General features: G+C 43.6%; 1 protein-coding gene across 1 annotated transcript in view; it reads left to right on the top strand.

Moving 5' to 3' along the window:
- The first annotated feature begins 2,796 nt into the window (after window positions 1–2,796).
- The window catches only part of GPR132 (G protein-coupled receptor 132), a 16,338-nt gene continuing 4,604 nt past the window's right edge, over window positions 2,797–14,530 (top strand). Inside the window, exon 1 of the mRNA XM_019615931.2 lies at window positions 2,797–3,491. The gene's annotated coding sequence lies outside the window, so the exon portion shown is untranslated. The remainder of the gene's footprint in view (window positions 3,492–14,530) is intronic.

Here is a 14,530-nt window from a genome sequence, read left to right as displayed (position 1 = left end):
TGTCTCCTTGTGAGGCTGCTGTACCTACTGTACTACCTACCGTAAGGTAGTAATACATCCTATCTCCTCCTGAGGACCCCACAGACACACAGACACCTCTTCACTCTGACTGTATGAAAGACAAATCTCTTATTGCCCCGGAGAAGTAAGTAAAGTCAAAAATAAAGCTAAAGGGCTCCAAAACACATTGTGTGACAATTAATTGCACACTGCCAGGGAGTTTTGCCATGGCATACACTAATCCCAGTGCCTTCAGACATAGGACTGCCAAACCAAACAGGGCTTTGCTGTTCAAGGTGAGAGACTTCTGCTTGAGGAGGTCATGATCAGGCACAGGACTTACAGATTTCCACCCCCCAGGCATACATTGCCGCATCAGTGCAGGCTGAGGAAGAGCAGATTTCTACAATTTACAGAAGTAGGTGAGTCAAAATCAGTAGAGCTTTAAAGCACAGGTGTGGGATGCAGGCATTTATGCAGATTGACAAAACAAAAGCAATTCATCAATGTCATCCCACCTTATGACAGCGCAGCACACATCAGGCTCAGAAAAAAAAAAATCAGTGCATTAGAAATCTCAGCAGCTGACACTTCTGTGTTTCATATCCATCAGCACTACAGGAGGGTTTCTGTGTGCACATGCCTAAGAAACCAGAAAGGCACACTACGTCTTTTGCCACTTATCTGGCCTGATTGAGAAAGTGGAGTGGAGCTGCCCTGCCCATCCCATAGTATCTTGCTTGAGGGATCCTACCTGTGATCAGTCTTGATATCAGGTGCAAAAAAAGCCTGCATTCCTGGGTTTTGTTCCTGTCACAGATTGTGATGCCCAGTGGCATCACAGCCACTGTCACGTCCAAACTGGGTTCAGATCTGGAGCTGCTGAGGCTCTTCGTTAGGTACATTAGGTGTGTCATATCTGCGCAGGGAGACTTGTTCACTGAGAGATCTCCACCTTGTGCTTGGTTAGAGAGACACAGAGCTCAGCAGCCCTCTGTGCTTCTGAGCCTCACTTTGGCCATCGCTATCCTGGAGAGGTTCATGGGGAGGTAGAACAGAGAGGGAATCTGAGGTCGTCTTCATTCGTAGGTTCTTGCTATTTTTAATTTAGGTCATGATGAGGGGAAGATAACACTAACAGTGTGCATTTTCATCTGTAGTGGAACACAGAAATGTCAAATATTCTACCAGAAACTACTCAGGAGTTTCTGAATGAAAACGGGGAGTGAATAACTCTGCCTGAAAGTCCTTCAAAGACACTGAACCCCACCAGTGTCACATAGCTATTTCTGCTTTCTGATCAAAGATGCACAATCATTTTTTCTAATGTAGTACTGCAAAACTCTCAAGAAAGTTCTATGCTACGCAGCAGTGAGCTAACAAAGGCTGGACTCTTCTGTCCCTATTCTTTGGATAGCCTCGGTACACCAGTAGGAAGATGATATGAAGACACCTTATATGAAGTTCAACCTGTGTAAACATAGTGCCTGTCTTAATAGCACCCAGCAATTATAAGACAAAAAGAAATAAGCTCAAAGTGACCTATCTAAGCTCACCAAGGTGCAAAGAAATGTTTCCATTTACTTCAGTTGAATTTAGATAGAGGCCAGAGGGTTTCTACTTTCTGCTATAAATGGTTCTTTATCAGATCTTTATTCTGCCTGGATACAACAGTAGTACAGTACATCTGAGGCCAAAATTTATATTGCTGTACTGCTTGTGTTATCTTTATGGAACACAGACTAAACTTACTTGAAATGTTTGGTTTGTTTTTGCCACCCATGTCTCTGTTTTCATCTCCAATCACTGAAGATCGTGTCAAAAGATTTTGAAAGTATCTTGAATGTGAAATCTTGACATCTGACCTCAACTTGCTAGGGCAGTAATTGTGGGTAATGTTGATTTGGGCCATACATGAAGAAGCAGTGATTCTATGTAGTAATGTTTTTTAAGTCCATATGGAATATTCAAGGGCACAGAGAGGTGTTGTCTTCCATTTCTCTATGGAGAACCACACAACTTTCAATGTGTCACCATAATATCTCGCTGGCAAATGCATATGTGTTTTTATTTGGATATTCTCACATCTATGTCAGTGGGAGTCAGTAAGCATTACAGGTGGCATAATCCATTCTAGCATCACTGGAAACAGAATAGCTTTTTCCTCATATCAGCACCCTCTTCTGTTGGGCTTCTCATCCAAGTAAATACCTAACTTTTTTCTTTCGTATACAACTGAATGTACTTGCAACACCCAGAATATGTATTATCTCCACCATACATATAAGAAATGAGAGCCTATTGCAGTTAGCCTGTTTCTCTGCCAGAGCCTGAGAGCCCAACACTTTAGAGTCCATGGCATGTTGGGTATACACCAAGGACAGGTGTCCAAGAAATGATGTTCCTGATCACAAATGAACCTAGCAGTTACAAGAACTAAACTTACATTTTCTCACCACCGTACAAATGGCTGAATTTGAAAGAAATTAATTCCTTTGTTAAAGCTTTCTTTTCTCCTAGCTTCTCTCCTGACTGCATGGGTCGGTCTTTGCTTCCTTCATCAGCTATCAGCTCTTTTGTGTCACAGCCACACGTTCCCAGCAGAGCCCAAGGTTACCTGATGTAACAAGAAGGATGGATTAAATGGAGGCTGGAACAAAGAGCAACAGCTCAAACACCTCCAAAGAAGGCTGTGCTGCCTCATTCGTCACAGCAGGGCAGGAAGTTGTGCCCTTCTCACAGACTCCCTGCTAAAATGCAGCTGTGGTTTCTGAGCTGCTAGCTGGTAAAAGGCAGCAGCCATGCAAAGCAGATCTTGTGTATGCAAGAGCCCACGGTGGAAGGGCAGCAGTGTGTGTGGGCGCTGTTTAGTGTCTTAAGGCAATACAGAGGACATCCAATGGAACAGACTGTTTCAGAGGACTTTTTGAAACCTCTGAATTTGCAGCAGCGTTGTAGAAACTCCCATAATCTGTGTGCTCTGATCAGAAGAAATGTCACAGCCTTCAGTCCGGGGGCTGTGCTGACACAGACCCACAAGCATCATGCTATTTATTCCTCTAACTTCCCACCAATGCCATATTTTTCTGTCCTGACCATTTGTATTTTCCCCTTTCTGAGTGTCCTCTACTTACAGTAAGTAGTAAATAGTTTCTTCTACCTCTTGTCTTTCAGGATATTTTCAGGAGCTGAACTTCCCAATGCAGTTACTGTAGATGCCTCTTTACAACGACCTCAAGTAATGACAGAACCAAGACTCTAAAGGCTAGGGGATTCCACTCACTCTCCTGTCTATAACCATGCACCTAACTACAAGTGACACTTGCGCCCTGGTGAAGTCGTCAGCAGTGTACTTTCTTTAAGCCCATGACTCTTATGACTACGCAGTATCGTAGGCAACTTCCTCAAGTCCCTGCACAGCAGCCTGTGAGTACGGCACGGGTCAGAGCGCCTTACCATCTTCTCTGTGAAAGCCAGGGAACAGAAAAGAAGTAAGTGATTGCTGGCACTGAGACAAGGTTTCAGCTCAGCAGCATTTTGCTTTCTTTGTTTTGTTGCTGCTTCTCTATACTGTGCATTTGTGTTTCAGAGATGTAGACTTTGTTGATGTTTCACAGCCTAAAACTGCATGTGATTGATATGATGAAGTGCTGTTGGGTCTGTATTAGTTAGAGTTCACTGCAGTTAATGGAGTCTTCGCTACCTGTTATCCTTACTGATTTCCTTTCCTAAACAAAACACAGTCCTTTTGTACAAAAAGAATTAGTTCCAATCAGAAATAAGTGATAAGTAAGACTGAAATATTGTGGTAGGATCCAGGCTGCTGAGATTTGACGGTCACTGCAGTGCATGAGGCATGCATTCTGAATTACTTTAGAAATGCCAATAGCACCATCGTCATTGCTGGGTTTCTTTTGGTAGACTATAGTGAGAATTCACACCCAGACCTTCCACTCATTCTTTCTCAGACGGAAAAGCAAGACAGGCATTTTATCGTGTTTTTTTGCTGATGTATAGTGACTGATCAGGTATACAAACTTCCTTTCTTTTCTCCATCTCCTATTCACACGGTTCTGCTGATCACTGGCACTGGAATATCAAGACTAAATTGAGATAGTTCTTTTTCCAACAAATATTTTGAGATTTGCCTTGTTTTTTGGAGGCATTAAAAATGCTGAGATCAGGCTCAGTGTTTTTCTCTTTGAAATGAAAGCTTCTCTGCTGTTGCATTTAGTGAAGCTGCAGCATTAAGGAGACCACAAATTTTGTGATTAAGTCACAGATTGGTAACAGTTCTAACAGTTGGCACCACGGTGGCATGTGGTCAGAATGAATCAGTTTGAGCTCCTCCCTTAAGACTTGAAGGGAATTTAGTTTTGTTCTGAGAGATTCTGAAGTCAGAGTTGCTAAATTGCGTTTAGCAAAGGGTAAGCATCCTAGTGCCAGGCTTTCCTATTGACTAGATCAAACTGAACTTTGTTTCCCAGATTTAGTTTCTCATAGGGTCTTTTTGGTGGCTTTTCATCTCTCTGGTGATTCTCCCCAGGTATTCTTTTCCTTTATGTTGCAAGAGAAAACACCACAAGTTATGGATACTGGCTCCCATGGAAATTTTGATGTAAAGCTTGATACTCTGCCAAAGACCAATGTGAATGTAGACTTAGTTTTAACCTATTTTTCCTGTGATTCCTATTTAGATCAGACACCACATCCATACAAGCAGTTCCTCAGCTTCCAATAACTTTATTTGAAGAAAAAAAAGACACTTTTTCTGCTCTTTCACAGCTAATAGGCAAGGCTTGTTTTCTACTGAGGACTTTTCCATAGTCTGTGCAAATGACGCTGCATTTAAATAAATAGAGTATGAATTGAGCACCTCTTCTGTAGAGCTTTCTGCCTGAAACTGCAGATGACTCTTTCAGGTTCTGCATTTTCCATGCCTCTTAGGGGGACACTGAATTTAGAGCCTCACCATGAGCACACAGGTAGCATTGGTTTCAAGGGCAATGTTTCTGTGGCCGATGTTCATGGCTGCCTGAGCTCCAGTTTTGTTTGCCTTCTCTTGATAGTCTTTGTATTTTCAGTGTGTTATGGGGGGTAGTTAGATAAAGCAATGAGCAATTCTGTGCTGAAATTAATACGTGTTGTTCCATTCCCACCTTAAGACCTTTTCCTCCCCTGTGCAGACTTGGTAGCCTATCCAAAAGCATCTGAATATCTCCACTTTGCCCCTGTCTCTAAGGTTCCTGTGGTTGGGTTTAGCAGATGGGGCACCTCCTCATGTCCCTCTGTCACATGTTACTGCCTCCTCCATGAATGTGCCTCACTATGTGAAAAATCACTGCTTTAAATCAACTTCAGGGATGATGTACATAAGGGACACTATTTTTCTTAACAATGTCTCCTGTGTTGGAAATATATCAAAGCATTGGAGGAGGAAGTAGTCAAGGATCCCATCATTTTGGCAGAAATCCCATCATCTTTACAGATGCCTTCTGTAAAGCACACCAGGCTCGACAGAATCTTATCCAATTTCATGAATTATGACTATTTTTATAACAGGGTGTTCAGTGCAGATACACGTTATCAGACACACCTAAGTTTCAGCCATTGTTGATGCTTTTGGTAGAGCAAAGCATATGACAAAAATATTTTCCATAGGTCTTACTGGAGTGACGAGGATGAAGAGAAGTGGGAAATTCAGAACATGATCTATTGGAAAAAATGCATGATTTCCCTATCCTTAAAAAAGGACACTGTGGGGAATATTTAGTAGCCGGTGTTTTCACATGCATTCCAGTGTAAAGTCTAAGGGTTCCAGCCCTTAGATGAGATGCTCGAGGGTTTAGCCATTAACAAGATGTACAAAGGGCTGGAAGAGGTGGCAGCTGAGGATATTGCTAAAACACAGTAGGAGATTTAGCAGAGAGAAGAATGAGCTCACAAACACCAAAATGCACACAGATGCAATGAGGAATTTTTAGCGTGACAGTTTTGGTGCTACAACTAAAGTCTTAAGAGAAAAACCCTGCCACTGGTACATGAGCTAGCTCTACAGAAGACAACCCATTTGGCAAAAAAGGGAAATCAGTAGTTCTCCAATTAGTTGAGAGTGAACCATAGAACAAGAAGGAACAAAGAAAATGAGTTTCAGGGTAAATGGAAAAGGAGGAAATATTGGTGACTGAGCTCTGAGTACCATTTTTAAGTCTTCTGTTAAAAATAGCATTGTTTCAAGAATAGAAAGCACTGTGGTTTTCATGAAGCTTTGCAAATCCCACCTGCTGAGACACATTCACTTCAGCTTAAATAAAAAACTGAGCAGAAACTAGCTAGAATTCCCAGAGACAAACAATTTGTCACTGACCCCAAATCTGACACATCACAGAATTATTCTGGGCATGCTTTTGCTCTAGTTTTCCCCTTTAACTTCTTTTACCAGCATCAGTGCAGCTCCCACAAGTGGTTCCTGTGCAGACCCATAAGGGCAGGGCCAAGATCACTGAATCCCCCACAGCATCATGAGGTTGTAAGCTGAACACTGTTTATGTGTTCTCCTACTACTGGAAGAGATCAGTCTACCTACCTACCTACCTACTCATTCTTTTTAGCACTACCATGCTGTGCTCAGACTGGAGAATTTCAGAGGGATGAAAGGGACAGACATTTTTGGGATGCAGGGACAACCTATGACAATGGAGATGTCAGTGCAGGAAGAGGGGAAGCTTGTGCATTTATGAGTTTGAGCAGGAGATATCTTTGGTTATGAATAAATATTCTCTGCACGTATCACTGCCTGGTGGCAGTGGCCAGTCAGCATCCTCTGGCTTTCCTGGGAGCTTGAATGGCAGAGGAGGTACAAGTTACCAGCTGCAGATCTCCTGGGTCAGCAGTGGATTGCAAATCATTGATTGACATGGGACAGAGGTGTGGAAAGCAACAGCAAGTTGGTGAAAGGCAAGTGCAAATTGTGGCAATGCACAGATCATATTTAAAGACAAACAGACCCAGGTGATGACAGGCTGGCAGGATCTGACCTGATCTGCAATGGAAGACAGAGCCTGGCCAGGGCTCAGTGTTGAGAGGCCAACAGCACAGAAGATGGTGCCAGCTACAGCTACCACAAGCCATAACATGGCAATGGAGGTGTTGGCAGGAGTCTTCTGCATAGGCCAAGATAACTGAGGCTCAGAAGAGGAGGAAGGCGTCCATAAGTACTGAGATAAGAAGGTGACAGTGTAGTGGGATACTTGCATCATCTCTTGGATGCACCCAAGAAATGGGAAAGAGGTCCAGTATGTAAGCAAAGAGCATTGAAGAGCTAGGAGGAGAGAGCAAATATTATTGTGCTGAGACTTGGAAAATGGACCTCATGAACCATCTGGGCCTCAAAGCAGAGCAGCACAATAGGAAGCTTAAGCATGAAGGTTGAAGGCAGCCTGTAGCAATCAGAATGGCCTCTCATGGCCACACCACCACCAGTGCCAACTCCTTGGTATACCAGCCTGTTTTTTTAAGAACCCAGAGCAGTATTCATCTTTGTATAAGACCTCAGTGTCAAATTTGAAGTCATCTGGCTGTTCTGAGCATCCAGGAGCTCTTGAGGGGGTTCCAAATAAGCTACACATGGGAATCCCCTCTCAATTCTTCCAAGATTTGATAATTTCAGCATGAAATAGCAAGGAGGTGTTACCTGTTCAATTTTTACATGAGCCACTCAAGTAAGGGAAGCCTTATTTTAATAGCCTCTGCCACCAAGGCTATGTGTTAGATCTGTTCTAGCTTCATGGAGATATCAGGCACAAATGCCTGCTGGTTTCTTGTCAGGGAAAGGTGTGAATCAGAAGTACAAAACTTGCAGTTTTGGGGTTGTTCTCAGTTGTTCACTTTCACTGTATCTGCTCCACAACCTTGAAACTTCCTTCAACCTTTTGACCTGACTGGCTTTGTAGTTCATCCTCAAATTTATGACAGCATTTCTGGGGTTCTGATGGCTCTCCAAACAGAATCAATTCCTCTGACTGTGGTACATTTTCTAGACAATCCAATAGGTGTTATAGAATAAATCTGCCCTGCAATAGCCATTCTCTGATGCTCTCAAAGAGGACTTTTCTCAGTCACTGGTTATGAAGTTCCCAAAATCATTACTCATGACCTCAGATTTAAGACTGGGAAGAAAACTTGACCGGTATGGGGGAATTGAAGGTTTGTTTTTCAGCTTCCCCTATCAACCCAGTCACCCATCACCTCCTATGAAGTGCACATGGTTTTACCTACTGCCTTGAATGAAGTGGTTTTAAACCCTGTAGCCGGAGCTTTCATTTGCATGTCTATCTGCCTGACATTGTTTTTTCATCTACGGTCCCTCACCAGGCAATGTAACACAAGCCCAGGATGCCCTGTTTATGGAAGGATCACATTTCCAAGCCAGGTCCTTCATCCACTTGAATTATGGGACTGTTTCACTTCATTGTCCCCCCAGCAGCTTATTTTGGCAAAATAGTACATGTAAGGAGGTAGATAATGTGAGTATATGTAAACGCCTCCACATACGTATTTAAAACATCTAGTTGCTGAGAGTTCACATCTAAGAACAGTGTATCATGAGGTAAATCAAACACCTTCCTCTCGCTAGGAACAGTTGCTCCTTTTGAATAGCAGATGATGAATATCTTCTCTCTTAACAAATATTTTCTATTTTTTTTCAAGACTGCTTCTATCCGCAGTATGAAGTTACATGCCAAGGCTGTACAATTAATCCCAAGGTCCTGCTGCTTCCTCTCTGAGGCTATTTTCAGTGGCAGTAGTCTACAAATGCTCTACAGCTTATTTTAACCAGCATTAGTTAACAGAGATATTACCTTGTTCTAAATGTCCACATAAGCCTTTCAAAATTCTCAGTTCTGACAATAATCCTTAGCATAGGAGGATGATTAGAAAATGATTAGAAAAGGAAAAACAGATAAATATCATGCTCAGCTGAGGTACCTGTACTCTTTACAGATTTCACTGTCTCTTTTTTTCTCTTCTGTCCTTCTGTACCTAAGGTGAATTAATCCAGAGCCTTTCCACCACTGCTATACTCAACTGTTGTGCTTTTTTCTACTTCCTCCTATCTGAATTTTTCTCTTTTCCTAATAGTGGTTATTTTTATCACTCCAACTTCTCTGTTCGGAATCAAAACAGTTTTACATGAATAGCTAATAAACATCAGACAACTGCAAAAGAAAGCCTTTTGCTTTCTCCCTTGTTTTCACTTCCCTCTTTACACCTCAGTGTTAGCAAAAACAGTTCAGACTCTTGAGGGAAGATCAGATATTGACAAAACTAGCCTGGATGTGCAGCAGCAGCCCTCAGTGAAGCTGGCCAAGTCTCCACACCTCCCAAGATCCTTTTCTGTTTCATATAGGGCCAGATTCCAGTGAGGGTCTTTAAATCTGCTAAAGCAATAAGACAACCAGGAGCATCTCTGGTGGTTGGTGGAGGGCGCAGTTCACATCCAGATTAAGTTCTCTCTACACACCTCCTCTGGCTCTATCTGCTCTGCTCCTGACCACTTGCAACTACCAATCCCCCCACGCCAGCCTTACTGCTGCTATGACTTTGGTCAACAATTCAGAAAGATAAGCCAGTGGTCAGTTGACCCAGATAAGAAAGGGGACACGTATTCACTGCAGGGTCAGGCAATGTACTGGTCAGGGACAAGGCAGAGAATAAAACAATGAGAGCCAAGCTGTTACTCTAGTGTGGTTGTGATGTGAAACCACATCCTCACGGCATCCCAGATTCACAGCCTCATCTCCCATGAGCTGTGTGGGGCATCTCTGTAGGAGACTTTAATGCTCCCTCATGCTCGGTAGGGAAGAGAACAGATCACCACCACACAGGTGTCCATCTCCTGCACAACGGTGCTGTTGTCCCTGCCCACAAGACAGGAGATCTGATTGAATTTAATCAGTCTTGCGTTTGAACTCAAATCTGCTGCTGTTTAGGAAGCTCTGAGAACCTTTTCTTTCCATTCCCTCTGGTAAACCTGGGCTGCCAGCCAGGAGAAATGCAAGGTGCAATGGATCAAAGACAGAGTGAAGGAAGAATAGGCAACATCTAATACGGTTTTGTTGTCCCATTGAGTGGGCATGCAGCAAAATACATCTGCTACTTTCTCACCACACCTCAAGAAAGTGGGATTTCACATCCAATTTGCCTTACTTGTCCACACCCCTTTTTACTTGAGCATCTCCATCTGCCTTCTTCTAGGATTTTCTCTATGTAAGATCTCAATACATTAGAGCAGGTAGGCACTACATTTTAGGAGTAAGAAATGTAATGATCCGTTTGTTTAGCAGGTGTGAAACTCTACTGGAGATCTACCTGCTCTAACATATATATAACCTATATATAATATATTACCTAGGCCAAGAGCAGACATCCAAGAAAGAGGGCAAATACAGGGCAGGAGCATAGCAAGTCATCTGCAGTGCATTATCCTATTTTACTGTGATTTGTGCTCAGACGCTTTGCAAGTCAGAGATGTTGTCTCTGTTCTTTCAACAAACCAGGAAGATGAGATGTTTTACAAATCTTAAAGGAAGGTGAGAAACATACATGTGCTGACTGCGGTTTGAGTCTTGCTCTTGAGTCTCTGAGAGCAAGAAGCCCCAGCGTGCTGCTAAATATATGTTGAGCTGTTGAAACAAAACACAACCATGATCCAGTGTAACATGTTTTGGTGGATGGGGAGCCCTAGCAGAATCATTGCTGTTGCAGAAAGGTGAGGACAACTACTTTGGACAGGATCAGCACAGCTGAAAGCTACAGGGCAGATAAGAGTCAACATTACAGGGAGAATATTCATTAACTGCCTGCCAAGTGCTGCTTTCTGATCTTTAGTTTGAGAAGGAAGCCCCTCCCCAGGCCTAGAGAGCTGAGCAGCATTACTAGACTCAGCACTGAGCTGGATGCATCACTCAGGGCTGGAAGGCTGCTCCAGGTGGAGCTGAGAGTCAGGAGGAAGGGAGGGAGGGGAGCAAATGGCCTCCTTCCCTTCCTGCCTCCTGGCTTGGGGCTACAGTAGGAAGCACTGCTGCTGGGAAGGATCCAGGCTTCATCATTGACAGCCCAGGCCTTGGCCAGAAACACCAAGCACATGCTTTTTCTCTGTAAGCATAGATTTGTTCTCTTTGTTCGTCAAGACCTGGTGGCTGGCAGCTGGTTGTCGAGAGTGTTGATCTCCTCAACTCAATATGCTGACAAACCAAAAAAGGAAAAGCGTGCCTGATGCAGGCAACTTTAAAAAGTCACACAGAATTCCTTTCTGAGGTTCAGTTGCAGGCACCAGACACAGGAAAGAGCTGTGGTCTGGAGGCAGAGCCATGCCTCCTATTGCCATCTGGCTGGTGTGGAAGGGAGGTGTTGGGACCAGGCTTCATGCCTCTTCCTGCCTCAAGCAGCACCCACAGGCCTTCCTGCGGCAAACTGCCATGCAGAGAATAAGCAGTGCTGTGGTTTAAACTGGCATACAGCTGAATGCAACACAGCTTTCTCTGCATGCCCCCCCTGCCCATGGGATGGAGGAGAGAATCAGAGGAAAAAAAGAGAAGTAAAACTCGTGGGTTGAGATACAGTCTATTTACTAAGATGGAACAGGAAGAGTGAAATAACAGTCATGATAATTTTATATATGTATGTATATAATGACAGTAATGATAATTTTCACAGAATCATCGAATCATTAAGGTTGGAAAAGACCTCTAAGATCATCTAGTCCAAACATCCATCAGTCACAAGTATTTCCCACTAAACCATGTCCCTCAGTATCACCTGGGCTAGTATCCCTGTCTATGGCAGGGGTTTGGAACTTGATGATCCTAGGGGTCCCTTCCAACCCCAAGCCATTTTATGATTCTGTGATCTCTGTGGTTCCTGAACACCTCCAAGGATGGTGACTCCACCACCTCCCTGGGCAGCCAGTGCTAGCACCCAACCACTCTTTCTGAGAAGAAATTTTTCCTAATATCCAACTTGAACCCCTTCTGGCAGAGTAAGCCTGCCACTTTCTGCTCTGCACCATTGCCGCTGCTCACCAGTAAGGCAGGTACCTCTGGGGGAAGCAGGCCTTTGCACAACCAGCAGTGAACAGGTGTAGGAAGTGTGAGAAGGAGAGTGCATGAACACAAGCAGAGGGCCAAGAAACATATGTGAAGCCTGAGAGAGGAGAGGAGAACACACCTTCAACCTCTCTGAAAGGTTTTGTGTGCAACACTCTTAGGGTAGACTGTTGGTCTGTAGCTGAGACAGCATGCAGCAGTGCCACATTCCCAACTTGACTGTTGCTATTTCCATTACGAACCAGTTTCATTCATCTGCTGTGCTTCACTTTGGAAGGGGAGGTCTCCAAGGAGCCTTTGTGTTACGTGGGTTCCTGGAGGTTTCATACTGGTTGGACACAAGCAGAGGACAAGCTCTCCTATGTCACATATCAGGTGAGATCTGGCACAGAAATCTCTGCTGATCCAGAAGTCAAAACATGTTTTTATCCCTCTATGCAATTGTTTGGTTTGTGGCCTGGGTAAGGTTTATGGCCTCATTGACCAAGGGTGGTAGAGGCAGAAAAACCTAATGTCACTACTATATCTTACAACTACCAATTTTCTATATTGATACTAGCTATGATACTAGCTATGAGAACACTTTCACTGCTAGCAAAAAAAGGGAAATAAATTAAAAACTTTGCAGCCCTGCTGAATACTGTGCCGTCTTTCCCACACACAGCAGTGAGGATCCTCTTCTTCAGTCATCCTTAAGCTGGGGCATTTGAAACTAAGGGCAACTTCAAATCCTCCTAGAGAGGACCTGAACATATCCATTGGGTACTAGATGACCCAGCTCTCAGACAAGGAGAGATGTTGCCCTCCTCATCACTTGGCAGCAACAGGATATTTTGGCCCTACTAGTGAGGCAACCACTTGCTAACTTCATCAACATGTCAGCAAACAAGCAAGGTGTGGTTTGCCATAAAAGGAAGTGGAAGGTAGTCACAGAGTATGGTCGCACACTCCGGTATACTTCTTACTTCTTCCACACCCGCAGCGCTTTCTCAGTTTGTCTGTATACAAGGTCTCTATTCCAACTGTCACCCTGAGAAACAGTTTTCTCTGCCACCAGTATTGGGAATGACAGGTACTGTTGCCTCTGCCCTACCTGCCTTCTTGCCAGGATTGGGAATGAGTCTTCAGTCAGAAACTGCTGTCATTGAGTAGGCTCTGACTGTGTTTGGGTACTTGTAGCAAATGAGTACCTCTTGTCATGGACCAGGAGAATCTCTCCTGGTGCTTATGGCTGTGGCTAGCATTTCACAGCTGTGAGGACTGCACAGCCTACTGCACCCTGTGTTGGTTTTCTCACACCGTACTCATCCTACAGTGACTAAACTAAGTCAGGGAACCTGAATGTCCCTCAGACTTGAATGGTAGGCATTCTGTTAGGCAATCAGAGTAGAGCTGCTTATGACATCCCAGGGAGAGGAAAGAAAGGCCCCACCAGCTTGTCTACCCTGCTAGAGATGCATGAGACAATCTAGGTCCTCACTGAACTGGGAACAGACTGCTTCCCCTAGGTCTGCTTGAGATTGGACCAAGCAAACAACAAATAAATGTTCATAGGCTGACAAAAGGTACCTTCTTCCCTGTATGAACACAGGTTGAAAAATGGCTCATGCAGAGTGGATCAGGAAGGCACATGCCCATCCTCAGGGTAATGGGACTGAACTTCTATCAGCACATCTGCTCTTGGCAGTTACCTGATTGGAGTAGGTGTCCACCCCATTAGTGAATGCCCAAAGGATTAGTCCAGGCAAGATCTCTTTTTATGAAGTATATTATGCAATGGAAACTTTAAACTCATAAATACAACAAAGCACAATTTTTAAGACAACTCAGTTCCATTGGGACATATTCCATGTTCCTTTCTTCAACTGATTGGACATTTTAGTGTGGAAATCATCATGTGACTTTGCAAGAAATGCTTCTCCTAGCTCTACATTAACCAACTGCCAGGTCTTCTTTCGTGCATGGTTGCCTTGGAAAGGTGGTGTTTTTAGTGGCCACTCCTGCTCAAATTTTCTTCACCTCTATTTTAATTTTCTTCACCTCCATTTCTTAAAAGTGTAAACGTTCTTCCCTTGTTTACTTCCCTTAACTACCCTTATTTCCTGTCTTTTTTTTTCTGAGAGCTATCAAATAGGTGTGGTAAGCAGTTCCGACAAATTACAATCGTGAATATTGTATAGCACTACAATTTTGGTTCTTCATCTGCAGCTATTAGTCAAGAGGAGAGAGGTGTGAATTGTATGTGAGTACACACTAGCAGCCAGACTCTGCTTCCTCTATGCTGGGTGGTTTTTGACACAAAACTGCCTCTACCCAGTTCAGATGTTCCCCCATCTGATCAGAAATGTGAAGTTCTTCTACAAGCCCATCTCTGAAATCTCTATACTTTGCATTTTTTACTACTGAGTTTGGGAAGGAAAAAA

The sequence above is a fragment of the Meleagris gallopavo genome, chromosome 5 (assembly GCF_000146605.3).
Source record: "Meleagris gallopavo isolate NT-WF06-2002-E0010 breed Aviagen turkey brand Nicholas breeding stock chromosome 5, Turkey_5.1, whole genome shotgun sequence".
NCBI lineage: Eukaryota > Metazoa > Chordata > Aves > Galliformes > Phasianidae > Meleagris > Meleagris gallopavo.
The sequence above is the reverse complement of the archived record's forward strand: the minus strand, read 5'-3'. Positions and strand labels throughout refer to the sequence as shown.